General features: G+C 58.1%; 1 protein-coding gene across 1 annotated transcript in view; it reads right to left on the bottom strand.

Annotated features, from left to right (window-relative positions):
- The window catches only part of SLC6A6 (solute carrier family 6 member 6), an 83,878-nt gene extending 68,779 nt beyond the window's left edge, over window positions 1–15,099 (bottom strand). Inside the window, exon 1 of the mRNA XM_061397237.1 lies at window positions 15,021–15,099. The gene's annotated coding sequence lies outside the window, so the exon portion shown is untranslated. The remainder of the gene's footprint in view (window positions 1–15,020) is intronic.
- Window positions 15,100–24,954: the final 9,855 nt, after the last annotated feature.

Below are 24,954 nucleotides of genomic sequence, written 5' to 3' on the forward strand. Positions count from 1 at the left end.
TCAGTCTCATGCGTGTGTAAGTACTCGCCGCAACCTGTCATGAAGTGTGCTTCTTACTGAACACACGACTCAAAGACTTCTTTGAAAACCCCTAGGGGCTTCCCTGGTGGCTTAGATGGTAAAGAATCTGCCTGCAATGTGGGAGACCCGGGTTCTGGGTAGGGAAGATCCCCTGGAGAAGGGCATGGCAACCCACCCCAGTATTCTTGCCTGGAGAATCCCATGGACAGAGGAGGCTGGCGGGGTCCAGTCTGTGGGGTCACAGCGAGTCAGACACAGCTGAGCATACACACACACACAGTGGGGATGTTTAAATCAAGGCTTAGAAGGCAACTGCAGAAAAGTGGCTTGAGTCAGGTTCCTGCCCCCACCAAACCCTTTTAACAAACACATTAAAAGCACTACTAAAGTCAGTCAGAAAGAGAAAGACAAGTATCGTACATTAATGCACACATGTGGAATCTAGAAAGACAGTACTGGTGAACCTTTTGCAGGACAGCAATGGAGATGCAGGCATAGAAAACAGACTTGTGGAAACAGTGGAGGAAGGAGAAACAGTGAAAGTGAAAGTCGCTAAGTCGTGTCCGACTCTCTGTGACCCCCATGGACTACACAGTCCATGGAATTCTCTAGGAATTCTCCAGGCTTTCTCCAGGCCAGAGTACTGGAGTGGGTAGCCTTTCCCTTCTCCAGGGGATCTTCCCACCCCAGGGATCGAACCCAGGTCTCCCGCATTGCAGGCAGATTCTTCACCAGCTGAGCCACAGGGGAAGCCCAGAGGAAGGAGAGGGTAGGACAAATTGAGAGAATAGCATGGAAAATGCACCCCACCGTATGCAAAATAAACAGCAAGTGGGAATGCCCTGCGTGACACGGGGCGCTCAAGCCTGCACTCTGTGACAACGAGAGGGGTGGGGTGGGGTGGGAGATGGGAGGCTGACTCCGGAGGGACGGGACATAAGTGTACCTGTGGCTGACTCATGCTGGAATGCGGCAGAGGCCAATACAACACCGTAAAGCAATCATCCTCCAATAAAAAAAAGAAAAAAAGCATATTGTGATCCTAAACTGGGGTGGAGGCAGGGGGAAGTTCTGCACACACGAGACAATCAGCAAAACTCAAAACGCTATTAATGTCGATTAGATAACAGAACCGTGTCAACGTTAGATGTCCCAGGGCTGGTCACTGTGGGCTTGCACGAGAACGAAAGTCCTTGCACTCACGAAGGGCAGGTGGAAGGATTAGAGGTAAAAGGCATCACGCCCAAAACTCCCCGCAGAGGCAACCGCAGTAAACGCAAACATGGCTGTTTTCACAGCTCGTGGTAAAGCCGTGAAGCCAAGGACGACGCTGCTCCCAGTGGGAAGATCCAACGGAAGGACACACAGGGCTTCACAGTAACAGTCTTGCAACTTCCCTGAAGGTTTTCCTCTTTTTTTAATAAAGAGAAAATGCAATGAAAAGATGACTGGGATGGCAGCCCGATTCCTTGAGCATCCCATCAGCTGGGAGCCCCTTTCACATGCGCCTGACCCCGAACCTCAGCATCGACCCCGCGAGGGCCCCCTCCGTGCCCAATGCAGAGCCAGGCGGGGAGCCGGGCCAGGACTCCAGAATCAGTGTACGCAGCTTTGCAGGGCTGTCTCCCTGCCGCCAACGCGCACAGGTGGCCAAGCCGGACCATGGACCCGCCATCCCCAGGTAACCTGTGGACAGGGTCCTGGACGTCCGGAGGTGACCTGCAGACAGCGTCCTGGCACTTCGATCTGGGATCTTGCAACACATCACCCCCCCACCCCCATGGGTCCCTGCCACCCACGGCGAGACACCGCGACCGCGGGGAGGTCAGACGCCACTTACGTTTTGGAGGCTTCTCACAAAGCGCTGTTGCTCTGGACCTGTGGTGAGGGGAGGCAGCAGAGAAGGGAAGAAGAGGTCTGGTCGGCTGTGAGGCACGTAGGACCCTGGGGTCTGTTCCCCACGTGACCACCCAGCCCGCAACGCTGGGGGCAGCAACGCTGAGTCAGTCCCTTATTGAGCATCTACTATGTCAGACACTGCTCTGGGCCCTGGGAACCCGTCCACATCCGGGGGGCACTTGATACTTCCACACACACTCACACACGAGTGCACACACACACTCACACACGAGTGCACACACACACACCACATGTTCACGCACGGGCACATGCTCACACACCCCCTGCCCGGGTGCAGGGTCCCTAAAATAGTCAGGGGCGAGAAGCAGAGCTGGGAGGGGCAGTCAGGAGGGGGAAAGCCTCTTCTTGCTGTCTGAGAAGGGGTAAGGGACGCCCACCCCCAGCTCGAACCCCAAAACCTACGCTCCTATGAGCTGCCCCCTGGCTCAGCCATGTGCCCAGGGCTGTGAGTGACTGTCTAGATGAAGAATGTATTAATAACACTCATCTCCTGGTTAGAGGCTAAGCTTCAGTGCTCCAGGGACACCTGTTGAACTGGGCTGAGTCAAGTGGTCCCCGGATGTGACTGACCCTCAAAACCTTTTTTTTGTTTTTTAAATAGACCACTTCGGTTCTTTGGGACTTGGTTTGAGAAACAAGGCAAGTGGGGGTGGATCACGTCTGCCTCTCATTTCACCTGCAGAGCTGTCCTGAAAGGCTCTCCAGGTTTCCTGAAAAAAATGCAGAAAACCAGGAAGTGCTTCCTTATCAAGGAAGGCGTCACACTTGGATGAACAGTTAAATGGATTAGTGGGGGCGGTGGGTGGGGGGAGGGGTTGTTAGAGCAGAGAGGCCTCCAGGACTGGGCACTTACTTCCTCTTTGTACCTGCAGCCCTGCCTGTAGGGCCTCTTCCCCAGACTCAGAGCTGGGTTCCAGCAGTCTATGGGGCCCCCGTCCCCGCAGGCTCACACGGCCACCCGCTGTGTCCTGGGCGCTGGGCGTAGGAAGGCTGAGTCAGTTATTTATCGAGTATCGACTACATGGGAGGCAGTGTTGGAGGCCCTGGGAGCCCGGTAGTGAATAAGACAGCTGAGGGCCTCGCTCTCCTGGAGCCTGGAATCCAGTGGCGGAGGCTTCCTCCTCTGGGTGGACACGTGGCTCTGTGAACTCTGGGTGGATTAGTAATGTCTGCAGTGGGTGCAGGCGGTGGAAACGGCATGGATGTTATCCAGGACCACGCCCAGGGAAGAGACACAAAGAGGGTGAGGAAGCTAGCATGTTCAGTGCACAATTACAGGTGCAATGCTCAAGGAACCAGACACGGGGGAAGAAAATTTGGTCCAAAATGAGACCTTAGCAGGTACATGAGGCCGGCCCAGCTCGGAGAAGAGGGAAAAATGGCACCAAGTCCCTTTGCATCAAGCTAGCGTGCAGGCACCTGGACCCCTTTTTCTGGGGCTATTCCCCGCATCTGTTCTCCCTGGAGACCACCCCCGCTCCTCTCAGCCCACGGGGTTCTGGGTGGGCTAAGCCCATCTCCTACTTCCAGGGGTGGGCATGCAAGCTGGACTGAGCCCATCAGAGGGCTGTCATGACTGGCTCCAGGACAGGCACGTGACCAAGACTGGAGACTGAGAAGGATGACAGGCGCTTGTGTGCAAAATCCTGGGAAAAAAGGAAAGCTCTCTCTAGGCTGAGGTGGCTCTGCTGGGGGTGGGGGTGGGTAACACGCTGTATAGCTGGGGGCACCCCAGGGAGAGTGGGGCCACCAGAGGAGCGACACGGAGCACAGGAACAAGAAAGAAACGGGGCCCCGAGACCTCTCTCAGCACCTCGATCCAGCCACACCTGAAGTGCGACTCTGGGCTCTTCCCTTAACGGAGTCAGAATATGTTTGAACTGATTCCTGCCACTTGCAGCCCTAGGACCCCAGACCCCATCTGCCTTGAATCTGCAGTGTGAGTTTATGCATGTCCCTTTCTCTCTCTGCCACCCGGGCCATCAGAAAAGGGAGCCACAGAGGAAATGACGTCTGAGGTCCCCTGGCAGCCTTGGTACTCTAGCCAGTTGCAAAGGTTAGAACTGACCCTCCCCCACCCCTGGATACTTGGCTGGAGATGGAGAAATCAGCCCTTCTCCTGAGTGAAGCCTGGAGGGTTTGTTAAAACCCAGAGGACTGGGCACTCCCGCCAGGGTCTGAGTCAGCAGGGCTGGGGTGGAGATGCTTGGGGCAGGGTCCCAGGTTCTGCATTCTAACAGGCTCCCCTCGAAATTCGGATTGCTCCCGCCAGTGACCACATTTCGAGGACCCAGACCCTAAATCTATTCCACTCTTCCCAGTTGTTTGGGGCAGGTGCCCAGCGCAAAAGTGAAGGCCCAGCCAGGTGGGAGAACATAGCCCTTCAGTCCCCAAAGCAGACTCCCAGTTAAGGAAAAGTGCCCTTGCGACTATGAGGAGAGGCCAGCCTTTAAACAACACACCGGGTCTCAGCTTCGGCCTGTCCCACTGCTGACCCTTCCAGCCAGCTCTCCACCCGGGGATTTATCTAAACAGCGGGGAGGCAGGCCCCACGCTGGTCTGCCAGGAGCTGTGAGCACCCCGTCTCCAGCTTCTCCCCCTACCAGGCCACACGCCAGCACCCCATCCCGCGCAGCCTAGCTGGCCCTGGCTCTCCCTGACTTACATCCGACTTGGCTGCCTTGAAAAGCCTCCTGGGGCTTTTGGACTAGGGACACCGTTCAACAGAAAACGGCTTCCCCGCTAACCGCCTTTCCAAGGTGGCACTGGCCCAGAGGGCCTGGCCTGGCTCACAGCTCCCAGCTTCGGGACCTCGGGCAAGTTACCTGCGCTCTCTGGGGCCTGCGCTTTCCAATGCAAAGGGGAAGAAGCTGCCTCTGGTGATTAGGGAGACGGATTCTCATAAGGTTCAGGACCTGGCTTACAGAGCATGCCCACCCCACCCACCCCAGACCAGCAGCCTTGCCAGCACCCGGGAGCTGGTGAGAAATGCAGATTCTCAGGCCCCACCTTCGTCCTCCTGCCAGGGAAGGGGCGTTCTAACAAGATCCCAAGTGAAGCCTCCGCCTTCCGGGTCTGAGCGTTGGCACAGGGCTCAGCTACCACCCCCGGTTGTTGCAACATCCCAGGGCAGAGGCGACAACCCCCAGAGGCCTGGGGGACAGTGGGCAGGGGTCAGAGGTCATGAAAGGGTAAGCAAGGGGAGAAAAATCCTCCAGGTTCTCCCAGCCTCCCAACGAACGACAAGCCCCTGGATGGCTCAGGAGAGGGGAGGGGACATGAGGCTTAGTGAGTGGACCACTGGCCTTAACTCATGGTTCAGCCTAGGTAATAAAACAGCAACAACATTCCAGGTCTCAGCGTGGGGGCTTTCAGCAGAGGCTGGTTGTCTGGTCCTCTCTGCAGGTTGAACCTTTTACATTTAAGGAGGCGGATCAGCCTCAGTCAGAGCAGAGGTTGGCAGGGGGGCTGCCCTGAGAGGTGCCCACTGCAGCCAGGCCCAGCCCTGCCCCCTGGGCCCATGGAGCGGGGCCCAGGTGGAAGTGGGCAGGTGGGTGGGGGTGGCTGGATTCCTCCAGTTCCAGCCTTGAAACACCCCCTTGAAAGCACGAAGGGGCCCCTCAAAGGGCTGGGGGTTCCTCTACCCTTTCCACCCTGTCAGCCTGCTGAAGGAATCCAGCAGGAAGGCTCCCACCCGCCTGGGATCCACCAGCAGCTGGACTATACCTAAGAAGGGGTGGTGGGCTGGGCAGGCTTCAGAGTCCCAGGGGTGTGCTGGGTGAGGCGGAGGGGCTCTTCAGAGAAACTGAGCTGCCAGAGGTAATAAAAACATATCCACCTTGAAAAAAAATACTGGCTCGATTTTATAAAACCAAGTGGACAACTTAAAATACGCGGGCGGCCCAGAGCTGCCCCTTGGAGACTATTTTGCAGTGACTTCAGCAATACGTGAACCGTGAACTTCCTGATGTTCAAGCTGGATTTAGAAAAGGCAGAGGAACCAGAGATCAAATTGCCAACATCTGCTGGATCATGGAAAAAGCAAGAGTTCCAGAAAAATATCTATTTCTGCTTTATTGACTATGCCAAAGCCTTTGACTGTGTGGATCACAATAAACTGTGGAAAATTCTGAAAGAGATGGGAATCCCAGACCACCTGACCTGCCTCTTGAGAAATCTGTATGCAGGTCAGAAAGCCACAGTTAGAACTGGACATGGAACAACAGACTGGTTCCAGATAGGAAAAGGAGTTCGTCAAGGCTGTATATTGTCACCCTGCTTATTTAACTTATATGCAGAGTACATCATGAGAAACGCTGGACTGGAAGAAGCACAAGCTGGAATCAAGATTGCCGGGAGAAATATCAATCACCTCAGATATGCAGATGACACCACCCTTATGGCAGAAAGTGAAGAGGAACTCAAAAGCTTCTTGATGAAAGTGAAAGTGGAGAGTGAAAAAGTTGGCTTAAAGCTCAACATTCAGAAAACGAAGATCATGGCATCCGGTCCCATCACTTCATGGGAAATAGATGGGGAAACAGTGGAAACAGTGTCAGACTTTATTTTTGGGGGCTCCAAAATCACTGCAGATGGTGACTGCAGCCATGAAATTAAAAGACGCTTACTCCTTGGAAGGAAAGTTATGACCAACCTAGATAGCATATTCAAAAGCAGAGACATTACTTTGCCAACAAAGGTCCATCTAGTCAAGGCTATGGTTTTTCCTGTGATCATGTATGGATGTGAGAGTTGGACTGTGAAGAAGGCTGAGCGCGGAAGAATTGATGCTTTTGAACTGTGGTGTTGGAGAAGACTCTTGAAAGTCCCTTGGACTGCAAGGAGATCCAACCAGTCCAGTCTGAAGGAGATCAGCCCTGGGATTTCTTTGGAAGGAATGATGCTAAAGCTGAAACTCCAGTACTTTGGCCACCTCATGTGAAGAGTTGACTCATTGGAAAAGACTCTGATGCTGGGAGGGATTGGGGGCAGGAGGAGAAGGGGACGACAGAGGATGAGATGGCTGGATGGCATCACTGACTCGATGGACGTGAGTCTGAGTGAACTCCGGCAGTTGGTGATGGACAGGGAGGCCTGGCGTGCTGCGATTCATGGGGTCGCAAAGAGTCGGACACGACTGAGCGACTGAACTGAACTGTACCCTTTTATTCAGGCCTGGGATGCAATCTTTGCAAACTCACCACTTCTACCGATGAGAAGTGGAAGCAGCAACAAATTCTGCTCAGTCCTCACTGACAGAGGCTGGAAGGGCAGGTCTTTTTTTTTTTTTTTTAAGATTCATTCTAAGCTATATTCTTCTACCAAGAATACTGAGGGTTGATTTCCTTTAGGATTGACTGGTTTGATCTCTTCGCTGTCCAACGGACTCTCAAGACTGATGCTGAAGCTGAAGCTCCAATACTTTGGCCACCTGATGCGAAGAGCCAACTCGTTGGAAGAGACCCTGATGCTGGGAAAGATTGAGGGCAGGAGGAGAAGGGGACGATAGAGGATGAGATGGTTGGATGGCATCACTCCATCCAGTGGACTCAGTGGACGTGAGTTTGAGCAAGCTCCCGGAGACAGTGAAGGACAGGGAAGCCTGGTGGGCTGCAGTCCATGGGGTTGCAAAGAGTCGGACACGACTTAGCAACTGAACACCAACATACCTTCTACCAATGATGGAATAAAAACCCACTTTCTTCCCCCAAGGAAGAGTTTTTCATTAAAGACCTGTTCGACAGCTCTGAACAGAGCATCTCTGAACTCTAACTCCCAGATCAGGTGGCCCCTTGTAGAGCAAGGGCTCGGACATGCTGAAAACCGACGGGACCACAGCTGAATCCTTAAAGGGGGCCCCAGAGGCCCATCACCCCTGTGCTGATGGTGTGTGCTCCCCAACAGAAAGAAAAAGGGTCCTTCCCAGCTTCACTCAGCAGGCATTTCCCTTGGAAGTGACGCTTCCTTACAGGTTAGGACCAGAGAGGGGGAAGGGCTTGCCTAGGTCACACAGCAAGCCAGGGCCAAGGGCTCCCAAACCCTGATGCTGTGGTGCCCTTTAACAAGTCCTTTAACTCTTGTGGTCAGCCCCATGAGGGCTCGAGCTGGTCTGCCCTGTCCACCTGCCACATGCCTGGGGCCCAGGACAGGGTCTGGAACTAACATTTGTTGGAGGGATGTATGGAGATGGGTGGATGTAATTTCCAAGGACCTACTCAGACGGTCAAACTGCAGGCTCTTATTTCAGGACAAAGGGACTCAGGCAGCACGGATGGCCACTGCGGCCTGCCATGCCGTCGGCCAGGTGACTGGACAAAAGGCAAGACCTCACAGGTCTGGGTTCCAGGCAGAGAAGAGGTCCTCCGGGGCTCAGAGGAAGGCGAGATTAAGCCCACCTGGATGCAGATCATCTTTGGGGGGGCTTATGATGTGCCAGCATCATTAAGGGGCTGCAAGAAGCCTTCATGAAGCAGGCGGCCTCAAGCTGGCCCTGGGGGAGTGGGACTTAGGAGGGAAGGAAGGAAGGAAGGGGCTTTTGGGTTGAGGTATGGGGTGGGCTGAGAGCTGGAGGCTGGGCCTAGGAGCAGAAACCAGCCGGATCATAGGGCGGGGCGCTGAGATGTGGGAGCAGGAGAGAATATGCCCTGGGCGGGAGCCAGATCAGGTGAGGCCCTGAACACCAGGCTGGGGAGTTTGGACCTGATTTCACGAAGCATTAGGGAGCCCCTGCCGGCTTGGGAGCCAGACAGTGACGAGCTGCTGAGAGCCAACACCCCCATTTCCCAGCCCCCTCTTTCCTGGCAACCCCACAAACGAAAGCGAAGCCCAGGAGGCATGAGGCTGGGTGAGCAGGCTGTGGTCTTGGGCTGGGATAGCATTCGCCCCGAGAGAAGTCACCAGGTGCCATCGGGTAACAGAACGGCTGTTCTGAAGACCAAGGCCTGAGTCCACCACCAGGCACGAGCGGCCCTGGGTCTCCAGGTGCTGACTGGCCGTGGGGCGGAAGGGCAGAGCCTTTAAGACCGCCCCCTTCCTGAGCCCTGCCCCAAAGGAGCATGACTCGGCTGAAACCCAAGGCCAGCCGCACCCTGCACCCCCAGCGGGCAGCAGCACCCTGGCGGTGTTAAGGACTTTCTGCGCGGACCCCGCTGCAGCTCTTCCGTCCTGTATGGAGGGGAGAGTGGTGGGAAGGGGAAGACTCGCAGAATGTCCCCACCAGGGAGCCCGCAGAGACGTGGTCCCAGCCTCCGCTCAGGGAGGGCGGGCTGAGGGCCGAGCTGGTGAGGGGGGCGGGCAGAACCACAAGTTTGTGAACAAGGGCCTCTTGTCGATGGAGCCTTCCTTCAGACCTCAGTCTCCCCATCCATTAAATGGGTGGGTGGGGTCCGCTTAACTCCGTGACCCCAAAGTCTGCACACCCCCAGCCACCTTCCCTAGCGTTCCCTGCCCCTGGCGTGATGCCCTGGGATTGTTCATTAACTCCTTCCTGATACAGATCTTCTTTCCCCAGACTGGGAGCGCCTTCAGCCCAGGGGCTGGTCTATCCACCATCCCTCCCTCTGGCTTTTGTCCTAGGCCAGAAGCCTTGAAGACGCTCAGTGAAAAAAGCACATGCAGCAGGAGGAGGAGGGGCAGAGACACTGGTTGTCCTTCTGGTACCAACATGTGGTGGGCGAGAAGGCTCTTTTCTGAGGGTGGACGAAGTCTTCCAGAAGATGGAGGTGAGAACCCCCGAGTCAGGCACAGGGCTTAAACGCAGGAAGGGATTTAAGAGACCCGTCGGGGCTGAATAAGCATCGGTTCCGGCCCTCGGAGGCTTCTCTGCCCACTTTCAGGGTAAGTTCAAAGCCGTCGGGTGGGGGCATTTCATTCATTGAGCTGGCGGCTCTCGGGGTGAATAAGACAGGCCAGGCTCAGTCAATGACTCCCAAATGCAGACTAGCTGTTCAGAATGGCTGGGAGACCTGTACGTTCTGATGAACGTCGGCTCCACAGCGGTCTGCTCTTTGAACAGTGAAACTGGCAGAACTGAGAACAGGATGACGCCCCTGTCGTTAACAACAAAACAGAACCACAGCTCGCTCGCTGGACAGATCCTAACGAACCCTGGGTCCAAGGGGAAACCAGAACTGAAATGAAAACTGATCTAAAAGGGAATTAGAAGGAATACATGTCCATCTAGACATCTGAGGGGTAGAGCCAAAGCTGCATGCAGAGGGCAACGTGTACTCTTAAAGGCCTCACTGTTACTATAGGAAGGGGCAGACGGCAGGGACGAGAGAACAGAATGTCAGCCAGACGCACAGGCTGAAGCCCAGACTGCGCTTCTTAAAAAATCCTCTTCAAGAACCACTTTTACTTGGTACAGTGTTGTATTGCTTGAGGTCTACTGTTTCTGTAATTAAAAGCCACTCTTGACAGTTTCTCATAAAGTTAACAAATATCTACCCTACGCCCCAGCCGCTCCACTCTTAGAGAAATGAAAATATATGCCCACAAAGAGACTTGTACACAAGGGCCCATAAAAGCTTCATTCATAACCACCCCAGACTGGAGACAAGCCAAATGTCCATCCACAGGAGAGTGGACACAGCAAACCGAGGGGCGTCCACCCATCCGTCCACTCCTCAGCAATCAAAGGAACCAACCACTGACACCCTCAACAGCGTGGATGGATCTTAAATCATCCAGCGGAAAGGAGCCAGACACAGAAGGGTATGTACCATATAAATCCACCCAGTTCTAGGCCTGGCAAACCTAACGGTGATAGAAATCAGAAACCGGTTGTCTCTGGGAGCAGGAGAGCACACGTCCACTTTCCAGGGGAGCTGCAAACGTTCTCCAGCTTGACCTGAATGGTGGCTACACAGGTGTAGCGATCCGACAAGACTCAACAAACTGTAACAGAATCTTTGCATTTCACTGAATGCAAATCATATCTCAATTTTAATATATTTTTTTAAACAGTCACAGTTGAAAACTTGGAAACATACCGATGCCCAGGCTCCATCCCCTGGGGATTTGGGTCCTGTAAGTCCAAGCCTGGGAACCGGAATGTGTACCAAGTCACTCAGGTTAATTCTGCTACCAGACTCTGGTTGGGGTGACCTGCCCCCACTGCCTGCACACCCCCTCCCCTTTGCTTATGTTGGGTGAGTTCTCATCTGCAAGTCGGTGTTTAGAAACAGAAGAGCAATTTCCATCCTCTCTGCCCTCTCCCTGCCCCCCCACCCCTGCCCCTCAGCCGTGGTCTCCAAACGAAGCCTCTGAGCAGGTGAGGTGGGCAGGGACGCCCTGATCCACGCCTTGTCCAGGGCAGATGCACTCCAGCTCAGGTGCCAGGGCTACCTGCTCTGGGGAGGCCAGAGGCACGGTTAATGGCCTGTGTATCTGTTAAACAGCATGTCCGGGCCTTCACCCCGTGTTTACAAGAGCTCAGGGCAAGATTCGCTGGCATGGAAAATGCTTTTATGCCCTGACGAGCAGTAGCCTGGCCGCCTTGGATCCCGGACCTCTGCCTGGTCCCCCCACTCCCCGTGAGGGCCTCCTGCCCCCTCAGGTTGACCTGGCTTCTACGCCGCTGCCCCTAAACCCGGCCTGATGCTATTTCTATCTCCACGGCCCATGTGCCCAGTGCTCCACCACCTGGTTCCTACTCCTCTCTCCAGCTGGGTCCCCTGCGAGGCTTGTTCGACACACAGGCTTGTCTACTGCCTGCGCCGTGCCTCTGCGCCCGCTATGCCCCCCTGCCTGGAATGCCAGCCCGCCCTGTCCCTCTGCCAGCTCCAGCATCACCTCCTCTGAGAAGCTGGAACGTCTCCTGCCTACACCCTTGGCATCTCACACCCAGTGAGAGCAGTCACGGGCGGCGGGGTCACCAGGGGCAGTCATCCTGCCAAGCTCCCTCCCTCTCTTTGGGCTGCGAACTCTTTGAAGGCCAATATTCTACTCCAAATCCAGAGCCCGGTGAGAACAGACCAGAGCAAAGAAATGAGGCACGTTTAAGAAAAAAAAAGAGCTCCCACTCACACTTGAAAGCATCCCCCCCGCCCCCCGCCGGGAATTTCCGCACACAGGGCTCCTCCCCAGAGAACCTGTAAATTCACTTTGGCAGAGATAAGTTGGCCATCACGGAGGAGCGAGACGTGACCCTGAAGACCCTCATTGATGACCTTTGGCAGAGGTCAGGAGGCAGCCCACACCCGCCCGCTGACCCTGAGGTTCCAACCCTCACTGATGACCTTTGGCAGAGGTCGGGAGGCAGCCCACACCCGCCCGCTGACCCTGGGGTTCCGACCCTCACTGATGACCTTTGGCAGAGGTCGGGAGGCAGCCCACACCCGCCCGCTGACCCTGGGGTTCCGACCCTCACTGATGACCTTTGGCAGAGGTCGGGAGGCAGCCCACACCCGCCCGCTGACCCTGGGGTTCCAAGGCCAGCCTGAATTCCCACTCAGACCCCTCCCAGCTATAGCCTGGCTGCACCCCAGGTGTCCTCAGTCATTTATTTTCCAGCTCTTTCCTGTATACAGGAACGTGCTGAATGACTTGCGAGTGTCTTATCATTTCGGGACCTTTGGAAAGACCTTCAGATAAAGCCTGACAGGGTCCTGAATCCCTTGACAAGCTGACAGGTGGAGAGTGAGCCAACACCACCCTCAGAGCCTGCCAGCGGGGGTAGGGGGGCAGGGGGGGGCTGACACTGGGGTAGGCAGGGCCCCCGGAGAGGCACAGAGAAGGCCGAATGAGTGACTAGGGGCAGAATCAAGGTGCTGAGGGGCCCACACACTCGCCCTCCAACCCTGGGGACCTTTGTCCTTCATGCTCCCCAGGTGCTGGTACAATTACAACTCTGCAGTGACGAAAGCTCCGCAGAGCCCAGACTCAAGGCTGGCTGAGGCAACGCTCCTGAAGCCTGACCCTGGCGCTGTCCAATCGAGGCCAAGTCCTCTGGGTAGCCCTCAGTTTGCCCATCTGTAAAATGGGCGCCACCCGCTCACTGGGGCCTGCCAACTACACAGCTGGTGCCGGGTCTCCCGAGGGTGAGATGGGCAGGACGGGGCAGGGCAGGGCGCCCGCAGCTGCACCACAGGTCGTCCAAGGGCAGCCCCAGAGGACACGAGCCCGAGGCTGCGCCTTGGCCCTTGCCCACACCACAGTGACCCGGGACCTCGTGACACCCTCTAATCGGCAGCTCCGAAGCCGAGCCCGGCTTTACAGCTTACCACAGGCTTATTCAGCCTCATCTCCCTCAATCCCCTCAAGGACGCCGTGAGGCCGGCTTGGCGTCCTTGCTGCCTGGACTGCGAAGCTGAGGTTCAGAGTGGACAGGGGAAATCACCCAAGGTCATCTGCCAGCTAAGACAGAGGCGCAGTCCTTGGTCTTGGCTCCCTGGGGACAAGCTCCTGCCTCTCATTCTCCAATAACCCCTTAACCAGTTTACTCCACCCATTTTACAGATGAGAAAACTGAGGCCCCCCCAAAAGGCTGCCCAAGGTCAACGGGGGCAGGGGGTGCTGAGCCAGGCCCAAGACCTCCAGCCAGTTCCCTACTCTTACCCTATGGGGGGTTCTCCTCCAGGGCCCGCCAGCCCCTCCATGCCATTCTGATGGAATTCCTCCCCCACTGCACCCCCATAGCACCCCGCTCGCCGTGTGCCCACCCCACACTCCCCGGATGCCTCCCTGGTCGAGAGGGAGGCAGGCGGTTGCTAAGCGCTCACCACCCGCTCGCTCTCATAAAAATAAACTCCTTCTGGCTGGGAGTCTCTGGATGAGATTCCCCTCCTTTCCAGCCAAGAAAAAATTAAAAAGAAATTAAAAAAAGATCTCCCCCATGACATTTATTTGAATGGCAGCAGTACCAAAGCAGGGGCCAATTCTCCCAAGTCCAAGGGAGCCACGCACCACTCAACCTCAGCCCCGAGACCCTCTGTTCAAGTGGCCGGGCAGTTACTGAGCTGATTTATTTCCCCAGGCAGGAAACAGGGGCCAGGGCTACCTCCCAAGCCTCTGGGGCTGGTCCTGGGGGAGGCCAGGATCTGGCAGAGCCTGAGCAGTGACCAAAATAGCCCGGCCCAGCACACACCTCCCTCCAAGTGCCCGGGAGGGCAGCCCACAGGTTCCCCTCTGGTCCAGGACGAAGCCTCAGCCGCCGGCGGAGGCCCCTGCGAGCCTCTCTCTGACTTCCCCAGGTGGGAGGGGGACCAGAGCCTCCAGTGCAAAAGAGGAACCCCCAGCAGGAAGGGAGAGATCTCGAGAAGGATGTGTCCCGCTGTCCCTGCCGGCTGTCCCTGGGGGCCTCCGTCCTGCCGCTCCAGGTGGCTGGACGTTGGCACTGCCACCTGCCCGCCGCACCCTCAGAGCCGCGCCGCCCTGTCACCTCCACCTGCTCAGCTCTGCCCTGGAGAACCAGCTCTGGGCGCTTGGTCCTTCAGGCACCCGGGGACACTCCCTCAGGTACAGTAGAGGACACGCGAGTGTCCGCAACGGGGAGCCAGAGACAGAAGCCCCACTTGGGGACACACACGTGCACAGACAGGTAATCGGAGATACAGTCACACACACACACACACACACACACAGAGGTTCACACAGATGCACTCCAGGGGGCACAAGGGCACGCATCCCAAGACACGGACACACAGGTATCACAGACACACACACCAGAACCTCACACGCACTGCCCAGAGCACAGAACAGAAGACACACACGGGGACACCCGAGTGCTGGGAGAAACAGCCACCCCTAGAAACACACAGACACCCCGGGGACACGGAGATATCTGCAGACCCCCAGTGAGATGGAGACACCGGAACACACACACACACACACTCGCACACACACACACACTCGCACACACACACACTCGCACACACACACACCTGGCTCCTTGCTCGAGATGCCCCAGCCCTTTCCCAGGGGAACAATAACAGCCCCGCTGGGGGACGGAGCGAACGACCCTCCGTCCCGCCCTTGGTGGAACTGGGGGCCCCCCGGGGCGGGGAGGAGGTTGGGGCTGGCGGGGGCGCGGGGACTAGGCGGGGGCTCCGCGCGCCCGGCTCCGTCTCCCTCGGTACCTGGGGCGGCCACGGCGCTGCGCTCGACCGCGCTCAGTTCCGCGCGCCGAGGGACTGCCCGCCGGCGCGATCTCTGGCCCGCGGGGTCCGCGCTTCGGGCTCCCTCTCGGCGGGGCTCGACCTCAGAGCTCGCGGTCCTTGGGGCTCGGCGCTGACTAGTGAGCCGGGCTGCGGCCAGGACCCGGAGCTCGGCGCTGGTGGCGGCGCGGAGGAAGCAGTAATTTATAAGCGGCTTCTTCCTGACCTCGCGTGTCTGTTGTCTGAGCAGGCAGCTCTCAGCATCACCCATCCTGCTGGGTGGAAAAATACCAGCTTGGCCGGGCCGGGGGCGGGGCCCGGGGGCGGGCCCGGGGCGGGTCTGGGGCGCCGGCCACGCCCCCACGGGGGACACGCGCGCGCTCACTCTCTCACACACACACACACACACGCACAGGCACACACCGCACACGCACGCGCGCTGGGGCTCGGACACAAAGAGCCCCGGGCTCGCCGAGCGCGCGCACTCGTGCGGCGGGCGAGCGCTCGGTCCCCGCTCCCCCAAGTGGCACGCGCCTTTCGAGGCACCCAGTTACCGCCTGGCGCCAAGGAGGGCGGGGCGGGGGTGCGGGTTGGAGGGCCAAGAAGGGGGGTCTTCAGCCCCCTCCTCCGGTCTTCCGATGGGGAGCGGGAGAGCCCAACCCAGCGCGAGGCACCAAGCCCACAGCTAGCACTCCACCTGGCTCAGGGGGTGCGGCCGGGGCTCCCCGAGACCTGTGGGGTCCAAACCACGCCTCTGCTTCCTCCCAGGTTCTCTGAGCCTCTGGATGCCCCCCACTCCCCAGTAAAGCCCCGCCCGACCACTTTGCCCTCCCACATCCTCCCCGGGGGCCTTAGCCTGACCCTGGGACAGAGAGCCCTGGCTTCTGGGCTTTGCCCCGCTCGGTGACCTTAGGCCACTGCTGGGGCTCCCTCCCTTGACTCAGTTTCCTCAGCTCTCAAATGGAAACACGGGGAAGAGGGACGGGGATAAATTTTCCCTGGCTGCGAGGAAGCCCCGAGGTGAAGAGTGCAGACAGCTCAGAACAGCAGCTCCCTGGCACTGAAGTGCCAAGCAAGTGTCTATTTTTAAATGAAAATGGGGAATGTGCCATTATTCTTGTCCTTATTTGCATGGATGGGCTGCAGAGACCACGTGCCCAGCCTGAGGGCCGCGCTGTGTGGCTTCCAGCCCGCCCTTCCTCTCTCTGAGCCCAGCGCTGACCTCTCACCTTCTCTCAGGCCGCCTCCTCAGCTGAGCAGCCCTGTGCAGAGAACCTTTTAGACTGAGGTTTAGAGAAGAGATACCCAACAGGGGCCCCGCAGAGAGCCACCCCTGATGGCAGACCTGGCCCAGCCCGAATCCAGCACCTGGAAGCACTCTGGAGCGCCCTCCAGAAAGCAGACGGTGGGAGTGACCCTCCAACTCTCCCTGGTCTGCTCTTTGAGGCCCCTGCTGTCCATCTTGAGTTTCTAGAGGCTGCCACCACCCCCCAGCTCCAGCCCAGCCAGCCCCTGGCCCCTGCCTTCCCGCACCTTTCTCCAGGCCTTGCCTGACCCCCTCTGCTGACCCAGGTGCCCCTTCCTCCAGGAAGCCCCCAGGGGCTGGCAGTGCCTGCAGCATGGCAGCCGCCCTGGGTGGTGCCCACTCTTGGCCCCCTCAGCTCTCTCCTTTGAGTTCAGAGCACCTGTACCCCTTTTACAGGTGAGGAGACCAAAGTCTGGAGGCTGGGCGGCTGAGTCCCCACCCTGCTCCCCTCCTGGGGCGCATGGGGCTTGAGTTGAAGGAAGGAGCAGACACCCCGCAAAACCTCCCTGCAGTCCTGTGCATCACTGCACACAGCGCGGAGCAGCTGGTCCCCACGCGGGGAGGTGACTGTGGCGTTGAGGATTGAGCTGCAAGGAGGCTTGGACTGAGCCAGCGAGCATGGGCTAGGGGGGCCATTGACGCTGAGCTGGGCAGTGTCCTGTCTGGGGCTTCAGTTTGGAAAGGCTGTTGGGACAGCTGACCTCTGGGCGGGTCAGTGTAGCGCAGCCCGTATGGGCACAGGACTGCGGATGGGGCGCTTTCAACGGCCTGCTTTCTTCCTCCGGCCCACCCGCTCCCCGAGGGACAGGACCTTGTCCTGTGTGCCTTGGTCAAGCCCTGGGCCCGGCACAGTGTGCATTCAACAAATGCTTGTTGCGTTTATCTAAGGAACCCTTGAGTGGCGCTGAGCTACACCGCTGCCCATGGGGCACTGTAGATACATTTAAATGCCTTAACTTGCCGACTCCTGAGACCACACTGTCAGGGTGGCATTAGTGATCTCCCCCATTTTTCAGAAAGGAAAACTGAGCCACAGAGAAATGAAGTCGCTTGCCAAGGGGCTAGTGGCAGAGCTGGAATTCAAACCCAGGCCACCTAGTTCCAGAGGCCACACTCTTAACTGAAAGGTTTGGGGGGGGGGGCTGCTTCAGTGGCTGCTGGACAAAACCCAGCCCCAGAGGGCAGAAGGGGGAGAGGGGGGAGGAGAGCGGAGGCGGAAAGGTGATGGGAAGTGCTCCGACCTCCACCCAGGGCGAAACAGAGCCACCCGGAGCCTGGAGACCCCCAGGGTCCACCCCTCAGGTTCCCCCCTCACCCCACCACCGCATTCTGTGGGCCTTGGGCCTGCGGGCCTGCGGGACTGCTTGCTGGGCCTGAGTGGATGATCAGAGTCTGGCCTCATTGTGACAACAGGTCTCAAACTTGGTTGGGGGTGGGGAGGTCTGCACTGACTTGGCCTCCACTGGACTTCAAAATATTTTGGGTTAATTGCTGTAAACGAAAAATTGCAAGAGTTTTACGAACTGGAACATCTGCCTTCTCTGGAAATGGTGGCAAGATGGAGCCACCTCTGGCCCCTGATCTACGGTGGCTTGGAGCTCAGAGGTGTCTGCCTTCCCCTCACAGGGGGTGTGGCTCCCCAGGGGGCCAGTCCCCACCCGGCCAGTTCCCTGCGGAGGGCTGAGTGTGAGGCTGGGGCTTTGGGGGAGGCTGAGGCTCCGGGATCCGGCTGTGAGCACCAAGGAAGCGGACGTGTTGGCAGGAGGAGGGACCTTCAAGGAAACCCGGGCAGAGGTTCCCTTTGGAAGCCCCATTCTGGCCTGAAATTCCCTGGGGAGTAACTTCCTATTCCAGGAACGGAAGGAAATCGACTGGGGAGGGCTCACGGAAGGCCCTGGACTCCAAGGGACTGGATGAGATTTTGAAAAGGCTGTTCTCCAATGCTTCCCTCTCAGCAGCTGGCAATAATAAGGCCAAATCGATCCAGGCCTTTGAACAAAACCCTTCGTCCCTGGCCAGGGAATGGTCCGTCTCATCCGTGTATCAGGCTGAGTTGTTGAGATACTGCTGGGGTCCAGCCATGCCGGGCCATCAGGCCGGCGCGAGGGTTGTGTGGTGGGCTGCCGTGCCCCTCATTCCTGGAGGAGAGGAAGGGATGGTGGGGGAGCAGCCGGGCGGCCCCCAACCTGGTCCCTCTCTCTCGGGCACAGCCGTGTCCACGTCTCTGGATGTGGATGGACAGATGGTGGCACCACGGAGGCTTCCTCAGCACATCGCAGCCTCGGGAATTGGCTTCCCGCCCGCCCACCCTCCTCCGGCCCACAGTCAATCCCCGGCTCCGTCTCTCACAGGCTGCAGGACCCCAAAGGAATCGTATCACCTCTCTGCTTCAGCTTCCTGATCCGTCAGAGCAGACTGGGCAGAACCCCTGTGCCTGGTTGTCTTGAAGAGTAAGTGAAGACTTGAGCGTGCAGGGAGATGATGGCACAGAGCCCAGCCTTTGGTTAATCAGACGCTCGCCGACCCTCTCCCGCCTGCGTGCTCTGGGCTTCTCTATAGCCTGGACTTTGCCCAAGCAGTTCCCTGCTCCATGCTGTTCCTTCCCCCAGAGCGCTTTGCCCTTTGCCCTCCCCGCCGCCAGGATCTCAGCCAGACTGGGAGCACCCAGAAAGAAGGCAAAGGTGCCCAGCCGTGCCCGGCACATCCCGGGAAGCCCTTGCTGTGGGCTGTGGGCTGTGGGTGGCAGTCCTCCAGGGCACCCTTCCTTGTCTCCCTTGGTGGGAACAGCAGGTCTGCCCCAGGGAGGGGAGGGTGATGGTGCGGCAGACAGACCTGCGGGGGAGGGGGCAGTGCGCCCCTGTTCGCTCACCCGGCAGCTCGGCTGTCCAGCCCCCCCAGGCCAGGCCACCCTTCCCCCTCATGCTGGTGACTTCAGGCTTCCTCCCCCATCGCCCTCCCGCCCAGCCCTTCTCTGCTGAGCAGCCGGAGGGGTCCGGGACTCCCCTCGCTGCATGGTGGGGAGCAGGAATGCCACAGAGGCTGCGGAGAACTGTTCAGCGATGTCTCAGAAGGTGAAACATCCATTTAACTGAACCGCCAGTGCTGCCAGCGGCACCGGCCGGAGAGAGAGAGGAAAACAGAGGCCCGCACAGGACTGTACAAGCTGTGAATGGCAGCGTTATTTCCGAGAGAGCCGAAGGCTGGGACACGCACAGGAGGATGCAAGACGGACAACCTGGCTGGGGCCCTCCTGACACCCCCAGACTAGAGGGGGCGTCGCAGAGACACCGGGCACCACAGACCACTGTTTAAATGGCCACCCATGTGGCCTCTAGGTCAGTGCTGTGAAGCTGTGGTCTTGGAAATAGGAGCAGTGGTGGCCCTTGGAGTGAGGGAGGGGTGGCCAGAAAGACCACCTCCTGGGCTGGAAGGCTGCCCTCTCCCCATCTGGTGATGCCCTTCCCCCCACCCCAGGGGACGTGTGCCTCTGCAGACACCCATGCTGTACATGTAGGGTCTGAATTTATCCCTCAGTGTGATGAATATTCCAATAAAAATCAAAAAGAAGGGCTTCCCTGGTGGCTCGGTGGTGAAGAATCGCGCCCGCCGATGCAGGAGACACCAGTTTGATCCCCGATCTGGGAAGATTCCACTGGCAGCAGAGCCAGCGAGCCTGGGCGCCACGACTGTCGAGGGTGTGCCCTGCAGCCCGCGAGCCGTGAACCCGCAACGAGAGAAACGCCCGCGCTGCAGTGAGGACCCAGCACAGCAAAAACAAATAAGTAGATAACTTCACCAGCTCCCTGCACATGAGTTTGAGTGAACTCCAGGAGTTGGTGATGGACAGGGAGGCCTGGAGTGCTGCAAAGAGTTGGACACAACTGAGCCACTGAACTGATCTAAATATGTATTTTTTTTAAATCAGAAGTTAGAGCCACTGATGCACTGAGTTCCTCCTCCCTCGAAGCAGCCCATGCGTGGCCGGCTGGCCCAGCACCACAGTCTCCGCGGCCTCTAAGACCCCCAGCTCTGTCTCGCGCCTCTTCCTCCCCCTCCAGCCACACAGCCCTCCAGGCCTCCTGCAAACCCTAAGCGAAGGCTCAGGGTCTTTGCTGTCTGTTCCTCCCCGCAGAGAGCTTTGGCCCCAGCCCTCCGCAAGCTGGCTCCTTCCTGTCCTTTCGTCCAGCGTCTCCTCCCTCAAGACCGGGTCATAGGTCCACCCTAACTTGGCGAACCATGTCGGTGCCCCTCGACGGTTTTTATGTCCATCTGCTCATATCCACTTCCATGTCTAGGCTGCCAGCCTCTCATGGCAGAGCTGAGTCTGCCAAGTCTCAGGCCTAGAGCGGGACCCGGCCCTCAGGGTGTGCCCCTAGGCCTCTGCTGAGCAAGTGAGTGGGCGCGGAGCCACCCCCAGATGCCCCGCCACGCTTGTGCGGCCACCCTTCCACACATTCGGGCCCACAAATGTAAAACTGATCGTTTGTGGAACTGGGGCTAAAGCCCCTCGCTGCGCCCGTCTTGAAGACTCTGCAGTCAACCCTGCACGGGAGATCCTCCCTAGAGAGACCTAGATCCAAGCCCCTGAGGGATCCTTAATGGCCTGCTTCTCTGTGCCTCGGTTTCCCCGTCTACGGCACCATGGGCTAGCCACGGTGACCTCGGCCAGCCCCTCAACTGCGGCGTCCACACGGTCTCTCCTGGGGACGGGTTCACAGGCAGTTTCGCTAGCAGGGCGAGGTTCTGAATTTCTGATGAGTCCACATGCTCCAGCTCCCCAGACCACACTTTGAGTCATGAGTACAGCGGGGAGGCTTCCAAAGGGTGACCCTCCCCACCTAGACCAGGAGCGGTGCCCGGGAGCTTGCGAGGAATGCCCAGTCCCAGGCCACGCCCAGCCCTCCCGAACCTGAAATTCCAGGCCAGGCCGGCCATTGTGACCCCCCGGCCCTCGGACGGGTGGTGCTGTGGGCGGCCCTGGCTCTCAGCCTCCATGCCCATCCTCCCAATTCACCCAGGAAGCTTAAAAACCTTCTTGTCTGGCTCCTACCCTCCAAAATCCTAATTTAATTGGAAACGAGATTTTTTTTTAAACTGACATTGTCCAGGCAATCTGGACGTCTCGTCAGAGTCGAAAATTCTTGCCACAGAGGGTGCTGGGCCTCTGGGAGCATCCCCGTCTCCCAGACATACCCAGGCAGGCCTAATTCCTCTGCATTCCTGCCCGGGCCGCTCACTGACTGCCTTCTTATATTTGGTTATTTTTCCCTCCCTCCCCAAACACAACAATTCAAAATATTCCCAGCTCCCAGACAATAAACAAAGCTGAGGAGGCAAGCTCCCTGACTGTTTTGTTCCCACTTATGGCCTGATCCAAGGCTGTCCTGATTGGGTCTCAGGACTGGTTGTCTGAGCCAGCCGGTATGGGCCCCCGGCGTGCCGGCCGCCCCAGCTCCACTCCTGGAATCTCAGAACCCGCCAGCTTGAGGTGACCCCAGGCGCCCTCTGTGGCCACTTCTGGGGAGATGGAGGCTCAGAGAGGGCAAGCGGCTTGTCCCAGGACAAACAGCAGTGCTGAGAAGGCCTCTCTCCTCTGTGGTTTCCAGCCGGAGGGCAGGCGTGTGGGCTCTGGGGTTCAGAGAGATGTGTGTTCGGTTCTAGGCTCTGCCCCTTACCAGCCGTGACCTTAGGCAAAGGACCAGTCCCAAACTAGCCTTGGTTTCTCCCTGGTGGTTCAGATGGTGAAGAATCTGCCTGCAATGCAGGAGACCCGGGTTTGGTCTCTGGGTCGGGAAGATCCTCGGGAGGAGGGTATGGCACCCCGCTCCAGTATTCTTGCCTGGAGAATGCCATGGGCAGAGGAGCCTGGTGGGCTACAGTCCGTGGGGCCGCACAGAGTCGGACACAACTGAGCGACTGACATCTGCACTTTTCTCCATCTGTAAAATGAGGGCGGCGCTGGGGCCCCTCCCAAGGTTACTGTGAAGGTCAAAGTCAAGGTGAGTCCTTATGATGATTCCTTCATTCTGATCATTTTTTTGCCAAGATGACAAAACCAGCTGGTGTAAGCGAGTGAGCAGACCGTGTGGAGGATGGTGAGAAAGGAGGTTATCGGTCAGATCTCTGGTCCCTGATGTGGGCGTGAGAGGCTCGTTTTGGTGGGTGGGAGGGGGACAGAGGCCTGGGTTACCCAGGAGGATCCTAGCCAGGCCGTGCAGGAGGACAGAAGCTGGTGCCCTCCTCATGCAAGTGCGGAACCCGAGGCGGCAAGGGCGGCGGTGGCTGCTGCGTGGGCCCTGAACCTGGTCTCCAGCAGTGTTATCACTGCCTGGGCTTGTACACTATTTGCTGCTTTTAAGCCTCGTCTTCACCACTTGTGTACAGAAAGCCTGTGTGCCAAGTCGCTTCAGTCGTGCCTGACTCTTTGTGACCCCATGGACTGTAGCCCCGCCAGGCTCCTCTGTCCATGGGATTCTCCAGGCCAGAATACTGGTGTGGGTTGGCATGCCCTCCTCCAGGGAATCTTCCTGACCCAGGGATCGAACCCACGTCTCTTACATCTGCCTGCAGTGGCAGGTGGGTCCTTTATACCTGGGAAGCCCATGGAAAGCCTTGGGCCCAGGACATCCCTTAACTTGATGAATGTGCTGTCGTCTAGGGTCAGGAGCTGCGCAAACCCAGATGACACCAGGCCATCCCTCGCACCTGCAGAGGCCCGCAAGCATCTGTCCTGATCCCAACAAGCTACCCGCCAGGCTGCCGTGCCGCTGAGTAAAGGCCAGCCCGCTCTCTTGCCTTGCCAGCTGTGAGCCAGGGGCCAGGTTGGAGTGAAAATTCCTCAGTCTCCTCAGAGTTCTACCCCACAAGTGGGGGCAGGGGAGGACCCACCCTCCGCCTGCGGCCGTGGCTACTGCCCCCGCTCCTGCTACCCCTGGCTCCACCCTCGCCCTTGAGCAGCTTTGCACACGACCTGTGTGGACATCCCGACCTCCCATTCCAGCTCAACCACACCCGCACCCCCTCAAAGAGCCCTCTTGTCCGCCTTGGGCCTGCTGCACACCATGGGCCTCTCCACCCTCAGGTGGATGGACAGGAGAGAGGCCGAGAGGGGACCCTGGGGTACTGGAGCGTGCCGGCCCTGTGTGTGCCTCTCCTTGGCTCGTGCAGGACTCTGGCTCATCCTGGAAGGTGGAGACAGTCAGTGTTTACGGAGCTTCTGCCACGTGGCAGGTGTCGAGCCAAACACCCACAGACACGACCTCGGAGGAAGGGACCCATTTCCCGGATGAGGAAACCGAGGCTCGGAGACGCTGAGCCACCTACGCAAGGCCGCACCGTGGAGCTGGGGTGTGAACTCGAGGGCATCAGACTCTACGTTCTAAGCCTTGCCAACCCTTACCCAGGCCAGAGCAGGCAGTGGAAGCTAAGAGACAAACGGTAGCCGGGGAACACGGAAGAGGGTGGTCACCTGGCCAGATGAGAGGGAAGATGACCCGTGCGGATGTGCCCCACACTTGCTGTTGTTCAGCATGTGGCTGCGTGGAACAGAGGGCTTCCCAGGGGGCACTAGCGGTAAAGAACCCGCCTGCCAATGCAGGAGACCCAAGAGATGCCAGTCCAATCCCTGGGTCGGGAAACTCCCCTAGAGAGAGGCATGGCAACCCACTCCAGTATGCTTGCCTGGAGAATCCCACGGTCAGAGAAGTCTGGCGGGCTACAGTCCGTGGGGTCACAGAGAGTTGGACACGACTGAGCGACTGAGCACGCACACATGTGGAGCGGGAAAGCTGTCTGCACCGACCGTGATTTTCCATACGGACAGTCCCATGAAGCAAGAAGTAAAAGATGTTGTGATCATCACTTGAATTATAGCCCTCGGGGTGAACCGAGCTGTGCTAGCGTCTGACGGCCTTGAAGCGGTGATGATTCTGCAAGGCCTTCGCTCGGCTTCAACTGCTGCGGGATTAGGGCGGGCTGAGTCTGTCTGCTTGGCCCTCGGAGTTTACTGTCCCTGCTCTTCGTCGCTGTGCTCGGTCTGTGGCAGCCCAGGCCTGACCTGAGGCCGCTGGATGGGACCACGGAGTCTCCCGTGTGTGATTTTCCGTGTGCTTTCACGAAAACACCCAGGAGTTTGGCTCACGTCCAGCCTTGGCCACCACTGCTGTGCGACCTTGGGCCAATCCCTGAAGCTTTCTGGGCCTCGAGCTGCTCAGGACATAAGAGGGGGTGGGTTTGGTGGGGGCCGATGGGTGGCCACCCCTGAATCCTGAGCGTTGGGAGGCGACTCAGGGTGAGACGTTTTCGGGCAGTGAGGGAGCTTGCCCTCTTCCGTCCTCCTTCTCTCTCTCCCACACGTCGAGTGGCCTCCACTGGGTGCTTGTATATCTTCAGCGCCCTTCCTCACCTGGTCATCTTCCTCTCCAACCAGGATGCCCCCAGATCAGAGCCTTCAGGCAACTGCACAGTGCTCCACCAGCTGGTTTTCATTGTCTTTACTTTTAAGGCGCCTTCTATTTCTGGAGAGGAGTGTGGCCTTGCGTTTATAGCAGCAGTGGGAGATTTACTTTTTAACAAACTGTGTGCCAGTTGTTTAAACGCGAGTCTGTTTGA

The sequence above is a fragment of the Bos javanicus genome, chromosome 22 (assembly GCF_032452875.1).
Source record: "Bos javanicus breed banteng chromosome 22, ARS-OSU_banteng_1.0, whole genome shotgun sequence".
In the NCBI taxonomy this organism is placed as follows: Eukaryota; Metazoa; Chordata; class Mammalia; order Artiodactyla; family Bovidae; genus Bos; species Bos javanicus.